This window comes from Ricinus communis, chromosome 4 (assembly GCF_019578655.1).
Source record: "Ricinus communis isolate WT05 ecotype wild-type chromosome 4, ASM1957865v1, whole genome shotgun sequence".
NCBI lineage: Eukaryota > Viridiplantae > Streptophyta > Magnoliopsida > Malpighiales > Euphorbiaceae > Ricinus > Ricinus communis.
Window position 1 is genome coordinate 20,465,472 of NC_063259.1, and position 14,207 is coordinate 20,479,678.

Genomic DNA, 14,207 nt, shown 5'->3' on the forward strand with positions numbered 1-14,207 from the left:
AATCAAGCCAATCAGACCTATTCCTTTTTGTTTTTTTTTTGCTAATTCGGATCTGATATTTTTCTTTTCTTGTTTCGTTTTTTTTTTTTTTGAATCAGAATCAAAACTACAAGAATCAAGAACTAAACAATGTAGATCGAATACCAAGAATACTTCAAGAACAATATCAAGAACTCAAGGAAACAAACAATAACTTAAAGAAAGGGATAAATAACTGATTTAAGAGTCAAAGCTCGATACCAAATGTTAAGAACCTCCAAGGATTAGAACCACGAACTCTAATGATTATGAACCCGTGAATTACTATCTTAGAAACCCAAGAACAAATTGAGTTTCAAAACCAAGAGCAAATCAGTTGCAAGGTATGGTTGATCAAGATCGAACCTAAAGAAAACTAAGTTCTTTAAACCCTAACCCTTAACACGCCACAAGGATAGATCAATTCCTTGATAAGTAGTTTATGCATTCAACAATTCAGACCAAGCAAATATGCAAAGGAACTACTATATTTTATCAAAATTCGAATCCTCAAAACACAACTTAAGGGCGTTTTATAGCCACCTAACATAATAAACCCTAGTATAACTATTAACTGCCACATGAAAAAATAGGCAATAACATTCGAACTTAAGAGATTTCAGCCCAAATATTAGCCCATTAGTCTTCATGTATTTGGACTTGCAAAACATTAAATAAAGCCCATTCAGATGTGTCTTTACTTGGGCCTATCCTAGCATGACCAATTGGGCTTCCTTGACTAGCCCGATCTTGCATATAGCCAATTAAGGCTTTTTGTAGCTTCTTGGACCTTGACCTTGTAATTGGGCCTTGTAGCATGCTCAATGGATCCTTAGCTTTATCTTTGGTTTTCTTGTTGTCCTCTCCATCAAGTCCATCTTTAAGCTTGGCCATGTCCATATCATTCCCTCCTTCTTTAGGATGATTCGTCCTCGAATCAGGTCCTTAATTTCCTTCGATTTATTTTTTTTTTCTTTATTGCATACTAACTCTTATTGCAGCATGTCAAGTGGTTCTAGTGGAGGTAATAATGTGCCAACTACTGGCATACCCACAGCACAAATGCATGAAAATGAGAGGGTGCAACGAAGCATAAGAAATATGAATGAGCAAATGGAGAGGTTGTGATATGGACATGGCCAAGCTTAAAGATGGACTTGATGGAGAGGACAACAAGAAAACCAAAGATAAAGCTAAGGGTCCATTGAGCATGCTACAAGGCCCAATTATAAGGTCAAGGTCCAAGAAGCTACAAGAAGCCTTAATTGGCTATATGCAAGATCGGGCTAGTCAAGGAAGCCCAATTGGTCATGCTAGGATAGGCCCAAGTAAAGACACATCTGAATGGGCTTTATTTAATGTTTTGCAAGTCCAAATACATGAAGACTAATGTGGGCTAATATTTGGGCCGAAATCTCTTCTTAAGTTCGAACAATATTATTGCCTATTTTCTTATGTGGCAGCTAGGGTTAATAGTTTTACTAGGGTTTATTATGTTAGGTGGCTATAAAACGCCCCTTAAGTTGTGTTTTAAAGAATTCGAATTTTGATAAAATTATAGTAGTTGTTTCCTTTGCATATTTGCTTGAATTCTTGAATTCTTGTTGAATGCATAAACCACTTATCAAGGAATTGATCTATCCTTGTGGCGTGTTAAGGGTTAGGGTTTAAAGAACTTAGTTTTCTTTAGGTTCCGATCTTGATCAACCATACCTTGCAATCCGATTTAAGCGGTTCTTGGGTTTTGAAACTTAATTTGTTCTTGGGTTTCTAAGATAGTAATTCACGGGTTCATAATCATTAGGGTTCGTGGTTCTAATCCTTGGAGGTTCTTAACATTTGGTATCAGAGCTTTGGCTCTTAAATCAGGTTATTTATCCCTTTTCTTTAAGTTATTGTTTGTTTTCCTTGAGTTCTTGATATTGTTCTTGAAGTATTCTTGGTATTCTTGAGATCTACATTGTTTAGTTCTTGATTCTTGTAGTTTTTGATTCTGATTCAAAAAAAAAAAACGAAACAAGAAAAGAAAAATATCAGATCCGAATTAGCAAAAAAAAAAAACAAAAAAAAGGAATAGGTCTGATTGGTTTGATTGTCTTTGTTAGTGGAAAAGAACGTATTTGGTATTGAAATCATTGTTCTTGGGGTGATTACATAGATATTAGGGTTGTTAAAAGGTTTAGGGAGATTTTCACAATCCTACATAAATAAGGATTTGGTGGCTGTTTGGGAAGATTCAAAGGGACATTAAATTCCAATTACCTGAGCCCTATACATACCATCTTATTTGAATTGATGCAGCTCTAAATTCGTTTTTGTCCTTCATTTATTCTCCTCTTTGTGTGTCTTTTGAGTTTGGGCAGATTTGACACATTTAAAGCAACCTTCTTTGTGATTTTTACTTCTAAATCTGTTCCTTACATGTCTTATACATCAAATTGAAGTTTTAATTCGTTCTTGAGCTTGTTTCCAATGCTGTTTGGTTAGAGATTTCCATTCGGGTTGAAACTTGATTGCTTGGTTCTTGAACTTAATTTCTTGTTTCTTTCACCTTATTTTCGTTCCTTTTACATGCCCATTAATTCTTTTTGAGTTCTTCATTGTTCTTGATTCATTAAACACTTGTTCTTGTTACTGTTCCTTCTTTCTTTTTTTTTTTTTCTTGACTTTGCGTTTTGCCTCAACTAAGCTTTTTAGATCATAATTCTTGGTGCATTACAAGCATAGTGAAATAACTTGATGTGTGGTTATTGATTCACATAAGAATCCTTGAAAACAAGCTGAGTGGTGTGAGTTTTCAGCCTTGTGTGATCATTCTTGATTGTGCGAAACACGAGTGACCATCCCCATTAATTGAGAGTAAACACGTGAGGGAGTGTTGGTGAGGTCCTTAATTTCCTTCGATTTATTTTTTTATTGCATACTAACTCTTATTGCAGCATGTCAAGTGGTTCTAGTGGAGGTAATAATGTGCCAACTACCGGCATACCCACAGCACAAATGCATGAAAATGAGAGGGTGCAACGAAGCATAAGAAATATGAATGAGAAAATGGAGAGGTTGCAACTTGACATGGCAGCCCAACGAAGGGAATTGGTTGCACTTGCCCGAGGTCTGGGATATAGGCTTGATGAAGGGGGGAATGTGCAAGGTAATCATGGGCAGCCAATTGGGGTGAATGAGGATGACTTTGATGAGGGTTTTGAGGAGTATGATAATGCAGCCTATGGTGGGGTTGGTAGAGGCCTGGGTAGAGGAGCTAGGAGATACCAAAATCTTGGTAGAGGTAGAGGACACTTTGGTGGTGAGTTTGGTGGTTATGGGAACTATGATGATGTTGATAGAAACTTAGGTAGTATCAAACTTAGTATTCCTACCTTCTTGGGAAAAACTAATCCGGAGGCATATTTGGAGTGGGAAAAGCGAGTTGACCTTATCTTTGATTGCCATAACTTTCGGGGAGGAGAAAAAGGTGAAATTGGTGGTTACCCAATTTAGTGACTATGCTATAGTTTGGTGGGATCAGTTGGTGGTTAGTAGGAGGAGGAACATGGAAGAGCCTATTGGTAGTTGGATTGCACTCAAAACTATCATGAGAAGGCGTTTTGTACCCAGACATTACCATAGGGAGTTACATCAAAGACTCCAATCTTTGAGGCAAGGTACAAGGAGTGTTGAGGATTTTTATAAGGAGATGGAAATGCTCATGACTAGGGCTGATTTGGATGAGGATAGAGAAGCTACCATGGCACGATTCATTGGTGGGCTTAATAAGGAGATTGCTGATAGGGTAGAGTTGCAACATATGTGGAGCTTGAGGAGTTAGTTCACCTTGCAATTAAGGTGGAAAAGCAACTAAAACCTAGAGGGACAGCAAGGTTTGAATATAAGGGCACTTCGAGTGGGAGGCCACATTGGTCTAATTCTTGGAAAGGAGGTAAGAAAGGTGATGATAAGGTTATTCCCAATGACAACAAAGGGAAAAGCATTTCAGGCAACAAAGACACATCTAAACCCGAAATTAACAAAGAAAAGAATAGAGACATCAAGTGTTTCAAATGCTTGGGGCGTGGCCATATTGCTTCACAATGTCCAAACAAGCGGGCAATGGTGGCTAGAGACCATGGGGAGATTGAAACAGCAAGTGAAGAGAGTGATAATGATGATGAGATACCACAATTGGAAGACGGCAGCGATGATTGCATTGAGGGTCCTATGGGAGGTGAGCTCTTGGTGGCTAGGCGCGCACTAAGTGTTCAAATGAAGGAAGATGATACCTTGGAGCAGCAAAGAGACAACATTTTCCACACTTGTCTTGTTATTATTGATGGTGGTAGTTGTACAAATGTTGCTAGCACTTTAATGGTTGAAAAATTGGGTTTAAATCTAATTCCACATCCTAGACCTTATAAATTGTTATGGTTAAATAATTGTGGTGAGATCAAAGTGAATAAGCAAGTTGTGGTACCTTTCACAATTGGTAGATATTCGGATGAGGCGCTATGTAATGTAGTGCCAATGCATGCTGGCCATATCTTGTTAGGTAGGCCATGGGAATTTGATACGAGGGCCTTCCATGATGGCTTTCTAAATAGGTACTCATTTGTGAAGGATGGGAGAAAAGTTACTTTGACACCTCTTTCTCCTAAGAAAGTGTATGATGACCAATGTAAGTTGGAAAGAGAGAGGCGTGAGGCTGAAAATAACAAAAAGGAACATGAAAACCCAAAGGGTGAGATTCAGCCTAAAGAGAAAACAAAGGCAAAGGGTAGTTTTTTGGCTAGGGAAAGTGAAGTTAGGCATGCATTTCATTCAAGTCGGATGTTATTTGTTGTTACTTATAAAGATGTATATTTGAACACTACCGAACTTGATCTTTCCTTGCCGAGTGTGTTTGCTAATCTTTTGCAGGAATTTGCTGATGTCTTTCCAGGAAATGCCAAGTGGATTACCTCCTCAAAGAGGGATAGAACATCAAATAGACTTCATACCCGGGGCTTCCATACCAAATAGACCAGCCTATAGAAGTAATCCAGGAGGAGACAAAGGAGCTTCAAAGGCAAGTGGAAGAACTGATGTCAAAGGGGTATGTGCGTGAGAGCTTAAGTCCTTGTGCGGTTCCAGTGATTTTGGTTCCAAAGAAGGATGGCACATGGAGAATGTGTGTGGACTGCCGTGCAATCAATAAAATAACGGTAAAGTATCGTCATCCCATTCCTAGGTTAGATGATATGCTTGATGAGTTGCATGGTGCATGTTTGTTTACTAAGATTGATTTTATGCCTGGTTATTATCAAATTTGCATGAAAACTGGTGATGAGTGGAAAACGGCTTTTAAGACTAAATATGGTCTATATGAGTGGTTAGTTATGCCGTTTGGGCTTACAAATGCACCTAGTACTTTTATGAGGTTGATGAACCACGTCTTGCGTGAGTGTCCTGGTAAATTTGTGGTTGTGTATTTTGATGATATCTTAGTTTATTCCAAGTCCATTGATGATCATGTCATGCATGTGCGTAGGGTTCTAGACATTCTTAGGGTAGAAAAATTGTATGCCAATTTGAAAAGTGTGCTTTTGCATGGATAAAGTTAATTTCCTTGGTTTTGTTATTAGTTCAAAGGGGCTCCGAGGTTGATGTGGAGAAAGTGAAAGCAATTAGGGAGTGGCCAACACCTAAAAACATTAGCCAAGTTAGGAGTTTTCATGGCTTGGCTAGTTTCTATAGGAGGTTCATTAAGGACTTTAGTAGTATAGCTGCACCTTTGAATGAAATTGTCAAGAAAAATGTTGGGTTTACTTGGGGTGATGCACAAGAACATGCTTTTAATATGCTTAAAGATAAGTTGTGTGCTGCTCCTTTGTTGGTTTTACCTAACTTTGACAAAACTTTTGAGATTGAGTGTGATGCTAGTGGCATTGGGATTGGGGCTGTTTTGATGCAAGAAGGCAGACCTATATGCTATTTTAGTGAAAAACTAAATGGAGCAGCCCTTCGTTATATCTCCCAATGGAAAAAGAAATTAGCAGTTGCTTATTTACCTTCACAACACCACTATCATTCAACCATTGCAACTTATAAGGCCTTGGATGTTTGGTAGTTGGTAATTTCAATTTCTTCATAAGCAAAGTACTAGCAACAGTAGTACAACTTCCGCTATCAACAATCATGTTACACAACTTATTAGTAATTAAACAATGAGTATGAAATAAATTTTCACTCTGCTCTCCATGTTCATCGTGTTTACATTGCAAATTAAGTGTGCGTTGTACTACTAACACATCCCCTTTAGCATACTCAACATCACTAACATCCTCTAAAGTTGGCATGTCATCATTCTCATCATCATTTTCATTGTCACTTTCAGATTCAACAATTCCATCTCTAACAATCATGATCTCTTATTAGGGCAATCACATGCATAATGATCATGTCCAAGACACTTAATACACTTCAAGTTTCTAGATTGATTAGCTTGATTCTCAGCTTTGTTTTTGCTGCCTATTTCATTTTTATTCTAATTGTCATCCACTTTAGGCTTAGCAAATTTATCATCCTTTTTACTCTAATTCGATTTCCAATTAGAAGAACTAGAACTCGAATTAAGTTTGGAATCAAACTTACTTGCACCTTTTCGCTTGAGTTGCCTTTCAATTTCCATGGCCACATTCACCATCTCCTCAAGCTCCACATAATGTTGCAACTCCACAAGATCAACAATATTCTTGTTTAGACCCTTCAAGAATCTTGCCATGGTGGCCTCTCTATCCTCCTCCATATTTGCTTTAATCATAGCCATTTCAATTTCTTTGTGGTACTCCTCCACACTCACGGTTCCTTGCCTTAGAGTTTGCAATCATTGATGCAAATCTCTATAGTAATAGTTAGGAATGAACCTCTTCCTCGTGATGCGTTTCATCTCCATCCATGACCCTACGGGTCTTTCTCCATTTCATCTCCTTTCCCTACACAATTGACGCCACCAAACACTAGCGTAATCACAGAACTCAACGGTAGCAAGTTTTACCTTTTTCTCCTCCGAATAGTTATGGCATTCGAAGATCATCTCCACCTTTTGCTCCCATTCCAAGTATACATCAGGATCATTCTTTCTTTGAAAGAAAGGAATTTTCATTTTGATGCTACCTAGGTTGAAATCTACACCATCTTGCCTTGATCTCCTATTGTGTGGCATTCGAAGATCATCTCCACCTTTTGCTCCCATTCCAAGTATACATCAGGATCATTCTTTCTTTGAAAGAAAGGAATTTTCATTTTGATGCTACCTAGGTTGCGATCTATACCATCTTGCCTTGATCTCCTATTGTGTCTCCTAGGATAGTCATCTCCATCAAAAGTGGTTGCTTGGTCATCCTCCAAGTCATCTTCGGCATCATAATCCTCTTGTTCAAATGCTAGTTGCCTTTCTCTTATAGGCTCGTTTTGAATCCTTATAATAATTTCACCTTGCCTTCTCACACTTTCAACAACATCATCCATCCGCCTATACATTCTTTCAAACTCCTTTTGCATTGCTTGCAAAGTTTGCTCAATGGATGCTCCAACACTACTTGAAACTTGTTCTTTTAACATTGCACAAAAACCTAAAAAAAAAAGTTAGTATAGCCTCACAAAAACACTCCCTCGCATGTTTCTCTTAATTAAAATGTTCACACCACTCGTGTTTCACTCAAAGTTTTGGCTTTTCTCGATGCTAGTCTCACCATTATTGCCTTTTACCTCTCTTGCTTTTGCTTTAGGTTCTTAGATGAACTGATCACCTAAACAAACTAAATCAGATTATGGCAATTCAATGGAGTGAAAGAAAAAAAGGTTGGTCTAGATCAAGTTGTTAAGTAAGGCCAAATTGAAAGTAGCTAGACACAAGAAAGCAATGAAATAAAATAATAGAATAGGACTTCTAAGCCATCTAAACTTTCTTTTTGTTTGATCTTTTGATTCTTTTTTTTTTTATTTTTTAATGACAATAACACAAGTGAAAAGAAATTATGAATAACACAAATTTCTTTTTAGCAAGGAACAACAAAGTTTTACTTTATGAACATAAAGGTGTAAACTTTGAAAAGAAAGAGTACTTAGAAGGACAAAAAATTGAAACAAAAAGAATTCGACACAAATAAAGAAAAAATGAAAAAGATGAGAAACTTCAATAACACACAAAACACAAAGATAAGCAAACCTCAACTTGAAGCAAGCTCTGATACCAAATGATAGGAAAATAGTTTGATAAGTTCAAAGTTCATGCAAGAACTTAAGCAAAAATACTCACAAGGAGCAAACGAAGATTATCATTCATCAATTCTATATTTACAAATGGATTTGGCTTTGATATTTATAGTCAAAACAAGACAAAGAAACCTAAATGGATGTCTTTTGAGCTTCCCCACGTTTTTCCCTTTAATTCCCCTTAAAACTTATTAAAAGTGGCTGTTTTTACATTGATGACACTCATTTTGTAAACTCCCAAATGACAACTAATTATATGCATCCATTTTGTAACTCTAAATGACAACTAATTACACCATAACTTAAGAAAAACCTAATAAAAATGAAAATAAAAAGGCTTCAAATGAATTTTATTGGACCTATGAGTTCAACCTAAACTTATTGCACTAAATTGATGATTTTGGATCCTTTTTACAATCCTAAATCTTAGGGTGAGCCTTGTTATGTTTGAAGACTCCAAATGTCTTTAATTAAGCCCAACAAAGCTTGTTACATCCTTTTGGACTTGGATCTTATCGTTGGACCTCCTTAAAAGCTTAAAAGATCATTTGTAATTCTTATTTTTATTGCATTAAAGCAACTTTGTAAAAGGGGTATATTTATAGATATGAGAGAACAATATCGTAAGAGGGGTATATTTATGAGTATGAGAAAACAATATCGTAAGTGGTGTATATTTCTGAGTATGAGAAAATAATCACATTAGAGGGGTATATTTGTGAGTATAAGACAATCCTGTAAAAGGGGTATGTTTTTTAATATGAGAAATAACACCGTATCAGTGATATATTTGTAAAAGATAGAAAACAACCCCATAAGAGGGGTATATTTGTAAGTATAAGAAAATAACCCCATAAAAATGGTATCTTTATCAATATGAGAGAACAACCTCATATGAGGGATATATTTAAGAATATGAGAAAGGAATCCCATAAGAAGGGTATATTTATAGATATTATAAAACAACCCTGTAAAGGGTGTATATTTACGAGTATGAGAAAATAACTCTGTAAAAAGAGTATATTTATGAATATAAGAAAAAAAAACCCATATGAGGGGTATATTTGTGAGTTTGAGAAAGCAACCCAATAAAAGAGGTATATTTCTGAATATGAGAAAATAATTTCGTAAGAGGGGTATATTTTTTGGTATGAGAAAACAATTCCGTAGAAGGACACATCTGTTAATATGAGAAAACAAACCCATAAGAGGGGTATATTTGTAAATATTAGAAAATAACCCCATAAGAGGGATATTTTTTTAAGTGTGAGATAACAACCCCGTAAATAGGATATATTTTTTTAACATGGGAAAAGAACCCTGTAAGAGGGTTATATTTATGATATTACAATGTAATTCTGTAAGAGGGGTATATTGGTGCGTTTGAGAAAACCACGTCGTAAATAGGGTATGTTTATGAATATGAGAAAACAATTCCGTATGAGGGGTATAATTGTTAGTATGAGAAAGCAACCCAATAAAAGAGGTATATTTCTGAATATGAGAAAATAACCCCATAAGAGAGGGATATTTTTTAGTATGAGAAAACAATTCCGTAGAAGGGGTATATTTTTAATATGAGAAAACAACCCCATTAGAGGGGTATATTTATAAATATTAGAAAATAACCCCATAAGAGGGATATTTTTTTAAGTATGAGATAACAACCCCGTAAATGGGATATATTTCTTAACATAGGAAAAGAACCCTGTAAGAGGGGTATATTTATAAATATTAGAACGTAATTTCGTAAGAGGGGTATATTTGTAAGTTTGAGAAAATCACATCATAAAAAGGGTATATTATGAATATGAGAAAATAACCCCGTACGAGGGGCATAATTGTTAGTATGAGAAAGGAATCCCGTAAAAGGGGTATATTATAAGTATGAGAAAGCAACCCTGTAAGAGCGGTGTATTTATGAGTGTGAGAAATTAACCCCGTAAAAGACGTATATTTTTTAATATGAGAAAATAACCCCGTAAGAGGGGTATATTTATAAATATGTAAAAAGAACCCCCATAAAATGGGTATATTTATGTGTATAAGAAAATAACCTCGTAGAAGTAGTATATTTATGAGTATGAGAAAATAAGAACATAAGAGTGGTATATTTCTGAGTGTGAGAAAAGAACCCCTTAAAAGGGATATATTTTTTAATATGAGAAACAACAAGGTGAGAAAGGTATATTTGTAAAAATTAGAAAACAACCCCGTTAGAGGTGTATATTTGTGAATATGAGAAAATAACCTCGTAAAAGGAGTATATTTTTTAATATGAGAAAACAATCTTGTAAGAGGGGTATATTTATAAATATTAGACAACAACCCCATAACAGGGGTATATTTGTTAAAGTGAGAAAATAACCTCGTAAAAATGGTATATTCAAGAGTGTGAGAAAATAACCTTGTAGAAGGAGTATATTTATGAGAAAACAACTCCCTAAAAGGGATATATTTGTGTGTATGAGATAACACCCCGTAAAAAGGATATTTTTTAATTTGAGAAAAGAACCCCGTAAGAGGAGTATATTTGTAAATATTAGAAAGCAACCCCATAAAAGGGGTATATTTGTGAGTATGAGAAAACCACCCTGTAGAAAGGGTATATTTATAAATATTAGAAAACAACCCTGATAGAAAGGTATATTTATGAGTATGAGAAAATAACCCCGTAAAAGGGTTGTCAATATAAGAAAATAACCCTGTAAGTGGGATACATTTGTGAGTTTGAGAGAACAACTTCATAAAAGAGTCATATTTCTTAATATGAGAAGACAACCACGTAAGAGGGTGATATGCTTGATGAGTTGCATGGTGCATGTTTGTTTACTAAGATTGATTTGCGTTCTGGTTATTATCAAATTTGCATGAAAACTGGTGATGAGTGGAAAACGGCTTTTAAGACTAAATATGGTCTATATGAGTGGTTAGTTATGCCGTTTGGGCTTACAAATGCACCTAGTACTTTTATGAGGTTGATGAACCACGTCTTGCGTGAGTGTCTTGGTAAATTTGTGGTTGTGTATTTTGATGATATCTTAGTTTATTCCAAGTCCATTGATGATCATGTCATGCATGTGCGTAGGGTTCTAGACATTCTTAGGGTAGAAAAATTGTATGCCAATTTGAAAAAGTGTGCTTTTTGCATGGATAAAGTTAATTTCCTTGGTTTTGTTATTAGTTCAAAGGGGCTCGAGGTTGATGTGGAGAAAGTGAAAGCAATTAGGGAGTGGCCAACACCTAAAAACATTAGCCAAGTTAGGAGTTTTCATGGCTTGGCTAGTTTCTATAGGAGGTTCATTAAGGACTTTAGTAGTATAGCTGCACCTTTGAATGAAATTGTTAAGAAAAATGTTGGGTTTACTTGGGGTGATGCACAAGAACATGCTTTTAATATGCTTAAAGATAAGTTGTGTGCTGCTCCTTTGTTGGTTTTACCTAACTTTGACAAAACCTTTGAGATTGAGTGTGATGCTAGTGGCATTGGGATTGGGGCTGTTTTGATGCAAGAAGGCAGACCTATATGCTATTTTAGTGAAAAACTAAATGGAGCAGCCCTTCGGTATCCAACCTATGACAAAGAACTCTATGCTTTGGTTCGGGCCTTGCAAACATGGCAACACTATTTATGGCCCAAAGAATTTGTCATCCACACGGATCATGAGAGTTTGAAGCATCTCAAGGGGCAAGACAAACTGAACCGAAGACATGCTAAGTGGATGGAGTTCATTGAGACATTCCCATATGTGATCAAATACAAGAAAGGTAAGGAGAATGCGGTTGCTGATGCACTATCTCGAAGGTATGCTTTACTTACTACTCTTGATTCTAAATTGCTGGGCTTCGAGTTCATAAAAGAGTTGTATGTGAGTGATAATGATTTCAGCGGCATGTTTACAACTTGTGCTAATGGGGCTGTTTCTGCTGATTTTTATGCGTTTGAGGGATTTCTTTTCAAGAAAAATCGCCTTTGTATTCCTAATTGTTCTTTGCGGGCTGTATTGGTTAGGGAAGTACATGGGGGCGGTTTAATGGGTCATTTTGGGGTGCAAAAGACTTATGATATTCTGATTGAGCATTTTTATTGGCCATGCATGAAACGTGATGTGCATAAAATTTATGGTCAATGCATTGTGTGTTTGAAAGCTAAGTCCAAACTGCAACCCCATGGGTTATATACACCTTTACCTATTCCTGATGTTCCTTGGACAGATTTGTCTATGGACTTTGTGCTTGGTTTGCCGAGATCTAGGAAAGGTAGAGATAGTATATTTGTTGTTGTGGATAGGTTTAGTAAAATGGCTCACTTTATCCCTTGCCATAAAAGTGATGATGCTGTCCATATTGCTGATTTGTTTCTAAGAGAAGTTGTGCGTTTGCATGGAGTACCTAAGACCATTGTTAGTGATAGAGATGTTAAATTTCTAAGTCACTTTTGGCGTGTGTTATGGGGTAAGTTAGGAACTAAATTGCTTTATTCTACTACTTGCCATCCACAGACAGATGGACAAACTGAAGTTGTGAATAGGACTTTGATTCAATTGCTTCGTGCTTTGATTTCTAGGAATTTAAAATCTTGGGAGGATTTGTTGCCATATGTTGAATTTGCATATAATAGAGCTGTTCATAGCACTACACACACTTCACCATTTGAAATTGTATATGGTTTTAATCCTTTAACTCCTATTGATTTGATTCCTTTGCCTCTTAACAAGCTTGTTAGTGTTGAAGGTTCTTCTAAGGCAGATTTGGTTAAAAAGCTACACAAACAAGTTAAAGAGAGAATTGAGAAGAAAAATGCAAAAGTGGCCGAGAGGGTTAATAAAGGACGAATTCCAATGGTATTCCAACCTGGAGATTGGGTTTGGGTGCATTTTCGCAAATAAAGGTTCCCAAATCAAAGAAAGTCTAAACTAAGTCCGAGGGGTGATGGTCCATTTCAAGTCCTTGAGAGGATCAATGACAATGCCTACAAGATTGATTTGAAAGGTGAGTATAATGTGAGTGGTACATTTAATGTAGCTGATTTGAGTCCTTTTGATGTAGGTGATGAACTTGATTCGAGGACGAATCATCCTAAAGAAGGAGGGAATGATATGGACATGGCCAAGCTTAAAGATGGACTTGATGGAGAGGACAACAAGAAAACCAAAGATAAAGCTAAGGATCCATTGAGCATGCTACAAGGCCCAATTACAAGGTCAAGGTCCAAGAAGCTACAAGAAGCCTTAATTGGCTATATGCAAGATCGGGCTAGTCAAGGAAGCCCAATTAGTCATGCTAGGATAGGCCCAAGTAAAGACACATCTGAATGGGCTTTATTTAATGTTTTGCAAGTCCAAATACATGAAGACTAATGTGGGCTAATATTTGGGCTGAAATCTCTTCTTTAAGTTCAGAACAATGTTATTGCCTATTTTTCTTATGTGGCAGCTAGGGTTAATAGTTTTACTAGGGTTTATTATGTTAGGTGGCTATAAAAACGCCCTTAAGTTGTGTTTTGAGGGATTCGAATTTTGATAAAATTATAGTAGTTGTTTCCTTTGCATATTTGCTTGAATTCTTGAATTCTTGTTGAATGCATAAGTTGGATACCATTGGAATTCGTTGTCATAAGTTGGATATTTCAAGCTAGCTCCATTCAACTTTTCACTAAAATAGGCTATTGGCTTCCCATCTTGCATTAAAACAGCTCCAATACCTACACCAGAAGCATCACAATCAATTTCAAAAGTTTTGGAAAAATCCGGAAGTGAAAGAATGGGAGATGAAGTAAGTTTGTCCTTTAGCATATTAAATGCGTTTTCTTGTTGTTCTCCCCAATGAAATTTCACGTTCTTCTTTACAAGCTCGTTAAGTGGTGCGGCAAGGGTACTGAAGTCCTTGACAAACCTCCTATAGACTAACATTCTTTGGTCTTGGCCACTCCTTAATTGCTT

At 36.3% G+C, this 14,207-nt stretch overlaps 1 pseudogene; it reads left to right on the top strand.

Moving 5' to 3' along the window:
- The first annotated feature begins 2,958 nt into the window (after window positions 1–2,958).
- On the top strand, window positions 2,959–13,511 carry LOC125369861 (annotated as a pseudogene).
- Window positions 13,512–14,207: the final 696 nt, after the last annotated feature.